We start from the raw sequence: 13,250 nt of genomic DNA, 5'->3' as shown, positions 1-13,250 counted from the left end.
GTACCCAATCGGATGCCTTTCAAATGTTGTAATTGTAGCAGCCTCCACTTCTTCATCTGGCAGCTCATTCCACACATACACCACACACAGCTTGAAAACTTTACCCCTTAGATCCGTTTTTAATCTTTGCCCGCTCAACTTAAGCCCATGTGATCTTATTTTGATCCCACCTAACTGGGGGAAAAGACCCTGGCTGTTCACCTTATCCGTGCCCTTCATGATTATATAAATCTCCATGAAGTCACCTCTCAGTCTTTGACTCTCCAGGGAAATTAACCCTGGCCTATTCAGCCTCTCCCTGTAGCCCAAATCCTCCAACCCTAGCAAAGTCTTTGTAAACCTTGTCTGAACTCTTTCAAGATTCACAACATCCTTTCCAGAACAGGGAATTTCGAACTTAAAACATAATTCCTGAAATGGCTTAATCAATGTCCTGTCCAACCACAATTTGACATCCCACCTTCTGTACTCAATGCATTGACCAATAAATATAAGCATACCAAACCCCACCTTCACTAGTCTGCCTACCTGCGACTCTCCTTTCAAGGAACAATGAACCTGCACTCCATGGTCTCTATGTTCAGCAACATTCCCAAGGACTTTACCATTAAGTGTACAAGTCCTGCCCTGATTTGCCTTTCCAAAATCCAACAGCTTACATTTGTCTAAATTGAACCCAGTCTGCCATTCCTCGCCCCAATGGCCCATCTAGTCAAGATCCTGTTGTATTCTGAACTAACCTTCTTCATTGTACACGACACCTCCAATTTTGGTGTCTTCTATAAACCCACTGACCATATCTCATAGATTCACATCCAAGTCATTTATTTAAGGGCCCAATATCCATCCTTGCAGCACATTGCTGCTCACAGGCCTCCAGTCCACAAAGCAACCCACCACCACCACCCTCTGCCTCCTCCCTTCAAGCCAGTTTGTATTCCAATGGCTAGTTCTCCCAACATTTCATGTTATCTATCCTTGCTAACCAGTCTGCTTTGTGGAACATCGTTCAGTGTCCATATAGACAACGTCCATAGTCTGCCTTCATCAATCATCTTTGTCACAACTTCAGAAAAATCTCAATCAAGTTAGAGAGAGAGAATTTCCCACACACAAAGCCATGTTAACTATCCCTAATCAATCCTCGTCTTTCCAAATACATGTAAATCCTGTCCCTCAGAATCCCTTCCAACAACTTACCTACCACTGACGTTAGGTTTATTGTTCTCTTGTTCCCTGGCCTTTCCTTACCACCTTTTTAAAATAATGGCACCCATCTTCCAGCACCTCACCTGTCACAAACAATGATATAAATACCTCAGGGAGGGGCACTGCCATCACCTTCCTAGCTTTCCACAAATTTCTGGGATACACCTGATCAGGTCACAGGGATTTCTCCACCTTGCTACTGTTTAAGACATCTAGTACTTCCCCCTCTGTAATCGAGACACTTTTCAAGTGATCACTATTTATTTCTCCAAACTCTCTAGAATAGAATAGCATAGTATTTCTCCCACCTCCTGTTGTTCCATAGATGGCCTTGTTGATCTTTAAGAATTTCTATTCTCCATCTGGTTATTATTGTATACTTAATGTATTTGTAGAATCTCTTTGGATTCTCCTTAAACTATTTCCTAGAGATATTTCAAGTCCCCTTTTTGCTCTCCTGATTACCCTCGAGTATATTCCTGTTAAAACGTGATCCTGTACTCCCAATTCCTCCGCCTCTGCCATATCTGCTCCCAGGAGAAGCAATTCCACTCCAGGACATCCCAGAAAGGTTTCCTCTTTCAAGGACCGGATTTCCCTCCCACTTGATCAACAATGCACTCCAACGCATATCCTCCACTTCCTGTACCTCCGCCTTCCCCCCACCCCTCCAACCACAATAAGAATATAATCCCCCGGTCCTCACCTGCCACCCACTAATCGCCATTAACCTCTGCTATATCCGCTACCTACAGTCAGACCCCACCACCAGGGATATATCTCCCTCCCCAGCCCTTTCTATCTTCCGCAGAGATCATGGGATCTTTGGTGCTGATGTGTTGCCCCACGGATACCTCAGTCACTCACCCTGCCAAATGGCCTAGTGAGATTATCACTAGATGGATAATCCAGACACCCAGAAAACGTTCTGTGGCCAGGGGTTTGGATCCCGTCACGGCAGACAATGGAATGTGAATTCAATAAAAATTTGGAATTAAGAATCTATTAAAGATCATGAGTCCATTGTTGATTATTACGAAAACAAATCTCATCAGATTCGCTAATATCCTTCAGGGAAGGAATCTGCCATCCTTACCTGGTCTGGCCTACATGTGACTCCAGACCCACAGCAATGTGGTTGACTCTTTACTGCCCTTTGAGCCCAGCCAGTGACACCCTCATTCTGTGAATGAATAACAAAGAAGGTCAAGTCTTGTACATAACCATACTATTCTTACAGAGAAGTCATCTCTTAGTAAATTTGCTTCTCAACTCCCCGCTGACTATTGGGGAAGGGGGGGTCAATAGTACCATCCCAATAAGGAGATCATCCCTTTCTTATTTCTCAGTTCCACCTGTATAACCTGCCTGGATGTACTCCCAGGAATACCCTCTTGAAGCCCAGCTGTAATGTTATCCCTAATCAAAAATACCACTCTGTTGCCCCCTTTCTATCTTTGCTATAGCATCTATACACTGGAACATTAAGCTGCTAGTCCTATCCATCATTAAGTCATGCCTCTGTAATTGCTATAATATCCCAGTGCGATGTTCAAAACCATACCCTGAGCTCATCTGCCTGACCTATTGGGCAGGTGAAATAAATGCAGTGTAACTGCTCTGTCCTACCTCGTTCTCTGCCATGCCTTTGCCTGCCTTGACTGTTTGACGTCTGAACTGTCCCAGCCTCAGACTTAGCTCTTTCCTCACTTTCTCTTTCGGTTTACCCACATCCCTTCACTGTTTAATGCCTCCTGAATAGCACTGGCAACTCTTCCTTTCCAGTGCAGGTACAATCCATCCTTCTGATGGAGGTCAATTCTACCCCACAAGAGATTCCAATGATCCAACAATGTTAACTCTTCTATTCCTATGTCATTGACACCAATAAACAACAGCCTCCCCTCAAAATGGTTATTCTCCCCTTTAAGAATATTCTGCTCCCTCTCTGAGACATTCTTATCCAAAAATTACACATTCGAATAATAAACCTTACACTCATCAGGTCATCATAAAAGGATTACATGACACATTGAAGGTTTGGGGAGACCTTTTGAGAGAATGCGATGATTCAAAGGAGAATTTTTAAGCAGCAAATGGGATTGATCTAGAACGCAATACTCACACACACAATGCGAATGTACTGAGTAATTCAATCAGAGTTTGGCAGAACATTTACTGAGATTACCATCTGAATGTCCACCTATAATATCCTGTAATACAAGTTTATAAAATCTGTCACTCTCAGTTCAAGTTAGAAACTCACACCATCCCCTCCTTGTGGCCCAGGATGACTGGACATATTACCCTTGAGGACAACAGCAGTCAACGCAGGGGGAAATCTGTGGGTTTCTAGGAGATTCCAACTGGAGATCTCATGTGACTGAACACAGCAGTTCTTTGACACATTGGAGAAAATGATCCAAGCGTCAATGAGATATGGGGAACAAGAATTGCTTTCTTTTCTTTCATTCCGTGCTGCCGCTCTGCCTCATCAATAAGACATGGGTGTGAAAGGCTAATGCCTAACGATGGGCAAGTTGTCTCCATCCTGACCAATGGGTATGAGATCCTCGCAATCACTTCAAAGCGTATCCCTAAAAAGATAGCAACTCTGCCTGCTTCCCACTGCCCAGTGCTCTCAGTAAATGTTTGGAAGAATGGGAAGGGGGGATATCTCCTAGAAAAGGCATAACTGTAAAGGTCTAAAAGGATTATGAAAAGAGAGAGATGCACAGGAGAAGGGGGCAACAAGTTGCCAGATGGGGTGTAACTTGGGAAAATGGGAAGTTGCTCATTTTGGAGGAGATAATAAAAGAACAAAGTACTATTTAAATGGTGGAAACTGTAGAAAACTGCACCACAACGGGAAAAGGGGTAATTGTTCAGGAAACACAGAAAGCTACCACACAGTTACAACAGGGAATCAGGAAGGGGAATGGAATATTTTGTTTCAAAGGTTTTTAGTATTAGAGTTTGGAATATATACCTGAGAGTAACGTGTGGGAGTGCTGGTGTGACCACCATATCTGCAGTAATGAGAGGAGTTTTGGTCCCTTGAGATAAGGAAATGTGTCACTTTATTGGAGGCATTTCAGGGAAGATTCAATGAGATGATCCCTGGTTTGGAGGGATTATCTTTTAAATAAAGGCTGAAAAGGTTGGGACACTACTCACTGGATTTTGGAGTAAGAGAGGTAATCTCATTGAGACAGATGGGATTCTTAAGGGTTTTGACAGGATAAATACTGAGAGGATGTGTCTGAGGGTAAATACTGAGAGAGGAGTCTGAAACCAGATTCTGAGTCACGGAATCAAGGGGTCTGTTTTGGATTCATCAAGATAAGGCAACACAGACACGGGTAAGGGGTTTCAGTAGCAATGGAGCTGGGGTGAGGTGGAGAAATGCAACTTTGAAGAGATTGGGATCGTGTGGATGTCTGATCAGAAGGTCACCTTGGGGTCAGATGTAACAGCAATATTGTGACGAGTGTTGTTCTGCCTCAGAGAGTTCCCAGTGGGAGGGAGGGGCTCAGCAGAAAGGTAAAGGTAAGGCAATGGGTTTAACCGTGACAATGTTTCATTGGAGGAAATTGCAGCTAATCGAGTAGTGGGAATGTGATAAGCAGTTTGATAACTGAGTAACAGTGGAGTAATGGAGAGGGATGATGGGGAGGGAGAGCTGGGCATCGTCAGTGAACATGTGAAACCTAACAGTGTTTTTGGATGATATCACTTCCTGGCACTATGTACGTGAGATAGAGGAGAGACCAAGGATAGATCGTTGAGGGACACCAAATGTAAGTAATACAGAAAGGAAAGGGAGAGTGGAGATGGAACAGGATTTTCCAACAATGGTGAGGTCAAATATTAGTTTTTCACAGAATGGGAGAGAAGGGCACAACCAAAGAAAGACCAATAGACAGAACAAGGAACAATATCTATGAATTGGCGAGGGGGGTGATGAGGCGGCAGCGGAGGACAGAGAGTTGGAAAGTGAGTTTAGCGAGATTAGGGTAAAGGGTCAAGGTGAGCTCTGATAAGGCTTGACAAGAGACTGGAGAAAGATGTAGGTTTGGGACGAAAACCAGCAACACCACGTGAGGCAGTTTGGCTCAGTGGGCTCGTGGGAGGGAGGGAAGGAGCAGATCGGATTATCTCAGTCTTAGTGTCAGAGAAACTCCATGTGCTCTTCACTCGTTGTTAGAGGAGAGGATGGAGGAGACAAGATGAGGGACAGTGTTTTACAAAGAAACAAAACCAGGGTTAGTGATATTTAAAATGACTGATGTATTCAGGTTTTATCCAGAATATTAAAACAAATGACTGAAGTCCTGGTTCGAATCCCGTCTTGGCAGATGGTGGAATCTGAATTCAAGAAAAAAAAAGTGTTCGGAATCTCCTGATCTCCATGGAACCATTGTCAATGGCGAAAAAAATCCTGCCAACCTGACAGCGGCCCAGCCAGCTACTCACTGTACTAATCACTGCAAAGTCTCAACACAGGAATGAAACTGGATGGACCAGTTGGCACCTAACAAGCCACCAGAAATTACAACCACAGAATCAGCCCTCTCAATGGTGCAACGTCCTCCTCACTAACATATGGTTTTTGGTGCCAAAATGTGGAGAGCTGTCTCACAGACTAGTCAAGGAACAGCCTGACATACTCATACTCATGGAATCATCCCTTACAGACAATGACCGGACACCACCATCACCATCCCTAGATATCGAGAGTGTGGTGCTGGAAAAGCACAACAGGTCAGGCAGCATCCGAGGAGCAGGAGAATTGGCGTTTGGAGCCTAAGCCCTTCATCAGCCTGACCTGCTGTGCTTTTCCAGCACCAGACTCTTGACTCTGATCTCCAGCATCTGCAGTCTTCACTTTCTCCTGAAATCTCTGGATATGTCCTGTCCCACCAGCAGGACAGACCAGGCAGAGGTGGTGGCACAGTGGTGTACAGACTGGGAGGATTTGCCCTGGGAGTACACAGCATTGGCTCCGGAGACCAGGAAGTCTCATGGCTCCTGCCGATTACCACGTACCGTCCTCCCTTCGCTGATGGATCAGTTCTCCTTCATGTTGAACAACATTTGGGGGAAGCACTCAGGCAATAAAATGGTGTCAAACGTACTCTGGGTACAGGATTTCAATGTCCATAATCAAGACGAGCTCTGCAACAGAATTACTGACTGAGCTGGTCAGGTCCTAAAGGATATAGCTGCTCAACTGAGTCTGCAGCGGGTGGTGAGGGAACCAACAAGAGTGTAAAACATCCTTGATCTCATTGTTATGAATTGACCAGCTGCAGATACATCTGGCCATGACAGTATCAGTACGAGCGACCATCACACATTCCTTTTGGAGACAAAGTCTTGCCTTAAAGTTGAGAAAAACCTCCATTGTGTTGAGTGACACTATCACCGTTCTAAATGGGACAGACTTCGAAGAGATGTAGGATCTCAAACTGGGTATCTATGAGGGACTGTGGGACATCAACAGCAGCAGAACTGTACTCCAGCACAATCTGTAATCTCATGGGTTTGTAAATCCTGCTCTCACCCATCACAATGGACAGGAAAGGAGGGCATGCCATGAGCAGCACCAGGCAGACTTAAAACTGAAGTGCCAACCTGGTGAAGCTATCAAACGGAACTACTTGCATATCAAACAGCATCAGTAGCAAGCAACAGAGCTAAGTGATCCTACATCCAATGGAACATATCGGAACTCTGCAGTTCTGCCACACCCAGTTGTGAACAGTGATGGACAATTAAACAACTCACTGGAGGAAGCATCACATATATCCCCACCCTTACTGATGGAGGGGCCTCACACATCCATGCACCAGATAAGATGACAGCATTTGCAGCAATCTGCAGCCAGAAGTGCAAAGTGGGATGATCCATCTTAGCCTTCTCCAGTGGTTTCTAACATCACAGATGAGAATTTTAAGCCAGTTCGATTAAGTTTGAATAACATCAAGAAATGGTTAAGTAGTGCAAAGGCTACGGGCCCTGCCAATATTCTGGCAATAATACTGATGGCTTGTGCTGCAGAACTCGCCACCCACCAAGCCACATACTGCTCCAGCACTGGCATCTACCGACAATGTGGAACATTGCCCAGGGATGTTCAACACAAAAGCACAGGGCAATCCAACCCAGCCAATTTCCCTCTATCAGTCCACACTCGATCAGTAGTAAAGTGATGGAAGATGTCATCAACAGGGCTACCAAGCAGCAGCTGCTCAGCAACAGCCAGCTGAGTGACACTCATTTTAGGCTCCACCAGGGCCACTCAGCTCCCGATTGTGTTACCGCCCTGATTCACAATCTGGCAACCAGCTGTATCCCAGAGGTGAGGTGAGTGTGATAACTCAGGCCCACTCCAAGACCACTATTTCTAGCTGATTCCACCCTTGTCTCAGCTCATATACTTTCATCCACCTTGTGTTATCTCCAGACTTCATTTTCCAAACACACTCAGGCCCAGCTTCCCACATTCAACCTCCCTGTCATCTCAAGAAAGTCTAAATCTCTGCTTGTTGATTCATCAAAAGGCTCCTAATTATAATCAACAGCATACAGCCATAGAGATGTACAGCAAGGAAACAGAGCCTTCGGTCCAACCCGTCCATGCCGACCAGACACCCCAACCCAATCTAGTCTCACCTGCCAGCACCTGGCCAATATCCTCAATTTAGAATTCTCACACTTGATTTAATTCCTGGCTGTGATCATCCCTCGCTCCCTGCACCACACACATTTTGACACCTCGACAACCCATTTTCTTCAAGACTCCCAACCATTTGTTAATTCATTACTTCACCTGTGTGGATGTTTCTACAGTTGCTGAAGCAGCATAGTCTGAAATTCACAGCCAAAACCTCACAGGTCTGCTTTCCACCTTTAAGACATCCCTCAAAACCTGTTTTTTGGCAATGTTTTTGGTCACCTGACCTAATATCTCCCTCTCTGGTCTTATGACTAAAGTTCTCAATAGTACTTTTGTGAAATTATAAGCATGATAATAAAAATACAAACTATTGCTGATTTAGACATTATTTTCAAATCATCACTGTTGCTGAATGAATAATCTATCATGCCACTTACCCAACCACATTGTAGGAACACCTTCAGCACACAAACTGCAGCTGTACAAGAAAGTCAAACATCACCCTCTCCACAAGCAACAGGGCTTTGGCATTAATCACTGCTATCTGTGGAAGGAGAAACACAGTTGATGTTTCAGGGAATGCAAAATGGGTTACAGGGAATGAAAATGGTGCAGAATTTGATAGTCAGAAATGGAAGGAAAATACACTTGCTTGTTCGAAAAAAGAATTGTTGACTGTCAAAAATATTCAAGATAAAAGTAATCTGATAATAGAGCAGCACATGGTCAGGGGCTGGGCCGCAGTGAAAAACTCATTTACAAAGGGTCTATAAAAGTCATAATACAGTAGTAAACAGACCAAAAATACACCCATGGTTCGAGACTGAGGAAGCTAGATATTGACAAAGTGGTCATGAGGGAGCCCAGAGGTGAATCAGAGCAGTATGGGCTGCTATGATCCCAATGACTCTATACCAGAGAAAGGCTGCACATGCGCCTGGCTGCACCTTGCCCCCTACAAAGATGGCGGCTCCGCACGTGTACAGAGAATCGTTGCCCCAAATAAAGATGGCGGCGCTCACTCAGGCCTGCAGCCGCGCTGAGGCAATTCCCCGTTTACTGCAAAAAAGGAATTGGGACGTTCAAATTTGTGTTTTCCGACGTGCACAATTTGTTTGTAGAGCCTCTCCGCTCGTAGCAACACAGTTTTTCTCCGGTTTCCCTGTTTATTTCTTTCCTTACCGTATCCTTTCTCTCCATAACTTCCCGAACATTCATTACAGCGACTCTGCGCCGCGCGCGAGGGTGATCACATGGTTTAGTTTAGCTCCGCCCTTCATTCACTTTGATTGGTTGGAGGACCAACATCCCGCTCGGTCATCCAGTCCCGCCCACCGTCCTTTCATTGGTCCGGTGCTGACATCAATCACCCGGGGGTCGCTTTGTTGACTCGAGCATGCGCAGTGTGTCCTGCTTTAGCTGATATGTTGGATAATGTGATGGGAAAGTTTACTGAGGGTAAGAATTCCCTTTGTATGAGCTGTGCAGTAGATTTCCTTTATTCATGGAGGGAATTACCTTCCTACTCATGACTGTATAGCTGTGATTGATCAATCAGTGCCATCTGAAATCAGTACATAAACTGCCCATTTTCACAACATCTGAGATCTTTAGCACATTGTATCACGTTCTTCTTTGGAAACAAAAAAATACATGAAACAGAGCCTCCAGGAATCGGAGCAGGAGGAGGGCATTCATTCCCTCCAGCTTGTTCCCCCATTCTATCAGATCATGGCTTGGCCAACCCAGACCTCAACACCTCTTTTATGCTTGATCCACATAGCCCTCAACTGCTCAATATTTCAAAAATCTATCTGCCCTCTTTTAAAATAATTTGAGATAGAATCATAGATTCCCTACTGTGTAGAAACAGGCCCTTCAGCCCAACAAGCCAGAATAACCCTCTGAAGAGTAACCCAACCATTCCCCTCCCACATTTAACTTTAACAATTGTTTGGGCGAGAAAATTCTAGCCATTCACTGAGAGAAAAAAATCTTTATTTTTTCTAAAATGAATGTTCCCTTATGTAATGTCCCCTGGTTTGAGACTTCACTAGTGCTAGATCTAGTCAACATCTACCCTTTCAAGCTCCTCTGAACCTTGTTTCCGTAAGATCACCCCTGCTTATCTATTCTTGATAGGTCAACCCTTTCGTCCTCGAAGCAGCTAAGTGAATCTTTTTTGAATGGTCTCCGATGTGGTTTATCCTTTATTAAATATGGGAGCTAACATTATATACAGTACTCCAAGTGAGGACTCAGCAACAGCCAGTGTGGTTAACCAATCCTCAGTCCATGCTAATACATTACCCTGATACCATGAGCTCCTAAATTGTGCAATTAACTTTTATGTAGCACCTTATCATTTGCATTTTTAAAATCCAAACACAGAACGTAATTGGATTACCCTTTATCAGCCCTGCCTGTTATCTCCTCAATGAACAGTCGCAAATTTGTCAAATATAGTTTCTCTTTCACAAACCCCAGTCTATCATGTTTTAATGATAAGCTTTTCTAAATGTCCTACAATTTCTTACTTTAATATTCGACTCTGTAGGTTCTTTCAGTAGATTTGCTAAGTATGATTCCCCTCTCTTAAATCCATGCGGACTCTGTCCAATCCTGTCACTGTTCATTAAGAAACTTGACTGTACTCCAATATAGTTAGTAAATGTATCTGTATTTATTTTTAAAAAATAGATTACTTATAAATGCTGGACCCAAGCAATAATCAATGAATTTGTGACTCTGAATTTGGGTTATAATGTTTTTTTTCTGTTAATTCCTTTTCATACTGTGAATGATCACTCTTAATTGTGAGTAACTTTGAAAATAATATATTTTAAAAATGACGTCCCAAAATGCTGCCTCATTATTGAGCAAGGAGGATTTTGCATTCAATAATTTGCAGATAAAATTGAACAGCTTTTTGCTGCAATTTGGCCAGACTGAAGATTACACCAAAGTGGCAACTCTGCTCTCAAATTCTTACTTGACACTGCCCAAGGCGATACTGATGGGACTTTACTTTGCCATTCTTGTTCACCAGCTTTATTTCCAGGTTTAATCCTATAATCATTCTAGAGCTTGTAATTTTAGACAACTTCTCTTTTAGGTACATATGTAAATATCATACCGAAATGTTGCACTGAATGGTACCAAATCTGAAATTAGTCTCTAATATGATAGTAACATGTTCTGACCCTTCTACGTATGTATTGGCATAAGTCTATGCCAGTTATTTTTCTGAAGCCTGTGTTTCCTGATGAAGGGCTTATGCCCGAAACATTAACTCTCCTGCTTCTCGGATGCTGCCTGACTTGCTGTGCTTTTCCAGCATGACACTTTTCCATACTGATGTCCAGCATCTTTGGTCGTCACTTTCTTCTTTGAGTAGATTAAACCAAGAATATTTTTTGTTGATCAAAGTGCAATAGGAACCAATTCATGAAATTCAGACATCTCACATTTACCTTAACTATCTGAAGGCTAAGACATTACTAAATGATTGTCAGTAATTGAAACCGTGCTGACAAACTTGTGCAATATCAGTGCCTCACCTTTAGCGTGTTCCCAGGTATCGCGCAGCTGCAGTATTTTGTTTTGCACTCAGCTATATGTTGTTCTCACTTGTTTCTTTGTGAAAGATTACAAAACTAACTTGAATGAATGATTTCTTTAACCAATGTTGGGAGACAAAAAAGTCAGTATTTCAAGTGCTGATAACGAAAAATAAACTGATAATCAGTAGAAAGGGTTTAAGATGGATATGGAACAAATGCTGGCAAATAGGACTAGATTAATTTTTGATATCTGGTCAGCATGGGCAAGTTGGACTGAAGGGTCTGATTTTGTGTTGTACAACTGTGACTTCATTCTCTCAATTATTCAAGACGTTAAATACTTCGAGGAGAAAAGGAAAATTTATGCAGACAATGCACTTGAAATGATGATTGAGGTATATCAAACTCACATTGTTGCTGTGGTTCTGTTCGCCAAGCTGGAACCACAGCAACGAGCACCCGAGCTACAAATCTTCGCACAAACTTTGAACTCACATTGTTTCATGACCTTTTCCTCTGGGTTCTTCAATGAACAAACTTGTTTTGTTATCTGAATAACTATGTATCATGTGATTTGTTTTGCACAAAATATTTCGTTATGATCTAGTGAACTATTAAGAAGTGTTCATTTTTAGAATTTAGGCAGCTTGATTATTAAGCAAGAAAAGGTTAGCGTTTTACTTCCATTGAATCATTGCTCTATAAAAGGTAACAAGCGTTTTATCTTTTCTGGGCACTGAATATATGGAAGTCAATGCTGAAGGAAAAAATCCTCGTCAGTAATGTTGACACATATGTTGGAGTAATTGCTTCTGGTCACTCTTCAGGTTTTCGAGTCTTGGAAAGAAATGAGTTGGCCAAAGTTAGCAACATCATTTGGATGGACTATGCTCATTGGGGAAACTTGCAGGATCTGTAGAAGGAACACGTGTTTCAGAGTGTATGCAATAAACCTGAACATTGTTATTTTTTTCACAGAGCTTGGGACCCGACTGGAGCAGCAATGAAGCTCGTATTGTTTTTTTAAATTTCCGAGCTTGCCAAATTATTGTTGGTAAATGCAGGTGACTTTATCAAAGCACATTTCACACTCCCCAGTCAGGAATTTGATCCCAATTCTGTCAGTCCATCCATTCCTATGGATAACAGGTATTTTAAATGTGAGCATTCCATTTAACTATTTGAATTGAATACTTCAGTGGTTAAGTCCTCTTGGATTCTTAATTTCAAATTACTCAAATGTGATTTTTTTGTCCCCCGTGAATTTGCCAAGCACTAGGCAGTTCTGAAATATTCCAAATATTTACAATAGATGCATTCACACTATTAAAGGAAACCTGGCAGATTTAAATACCATTCGGGTAGTCACCAACAATGCATAAGTAACTTTTTAAATTGCTTACTGTACACCAACACAAGCCAAGTACTACTGAAACCACAGATTGTCTCCCAAGGATTCCCAAATCTAAACGGTGCATTCCAGATATGCTCACTATCACCATCTGGGAGCAGTCTCCCAAAGTGCTCCCAGAATTTAGAAAGCACACACACTGCCTTCCAAAGCTAAATCTGCTGTCACAGGCTTCACTCTTATTGTATACAATGACATTTATTGTTCAGTTCTTTAATGTAACATGATTTTACAAACAATTTGTAGAAGTGAATGGAAAGTGTGATGTTTGTTTGACCTTTGGCTCTATGTATCAGGCCGAACTGAACCTTTAGTAAGATGTGGGATCTTTCCAACAAACTTTGTTTAAAAAAAGCAAAGATTATGCTCTGAGATTTAAATGTTC

The 13,250-nt window shown here is 42.6% G+C and overlaps 1 long non-coding RNA gene across 2 annotated transcripts in view; it reads right to left on the bottom strand.

Moving 5' to 3' along the window:
• LOC148148032 (uncharacterized) overlaps positions 1-9,118 on the bottom strand; it is a 105,036-nt gene extending 95,918 nt beyond the window's left edge. For both annotated transcript variants that reach the window (XR_015759291.1, XR_015759290.1), the window contains exons 1-3: positions 9,074-9,118; positions 8,329-8,435; positions 2,306-2,392 (exon numbers count right to left, since the gene is read on the bottom strand). This is a non-coding gene — a long non-coding RNA (uncharacterized LOC148148032). The remainder of the gene's footprint in view (positions 1-2,305; positions 2,393-8,328; positions 8,436-9,073) is intronic.
• Positions 9,119-13,250: the final 4,132 nt, after the last annotated feature.

The sequence above is a fragment of the Chiloscyllium plagiosum genome, unplaced genomic scaffold (genome assembly GCF_037043375.1).
Source record: "Chiloscyllium plagiosum isolate Xiang-an unplaced genomic scaffold, Cpla_swu_hap1 HiC_scaffold_14, whole genome shotgun sequence".
Taxonomy (NCBI): Eukaryota; Metazoa; Chordata; class Chondrichthyes; order Orectolobiformes; family Hemiscylliidae; genus Chiloscyllium; species Chiloscyllium plagiosum.
This window is presented reverse-complemented; position numbering and strand designations above follow the sequence as displayed.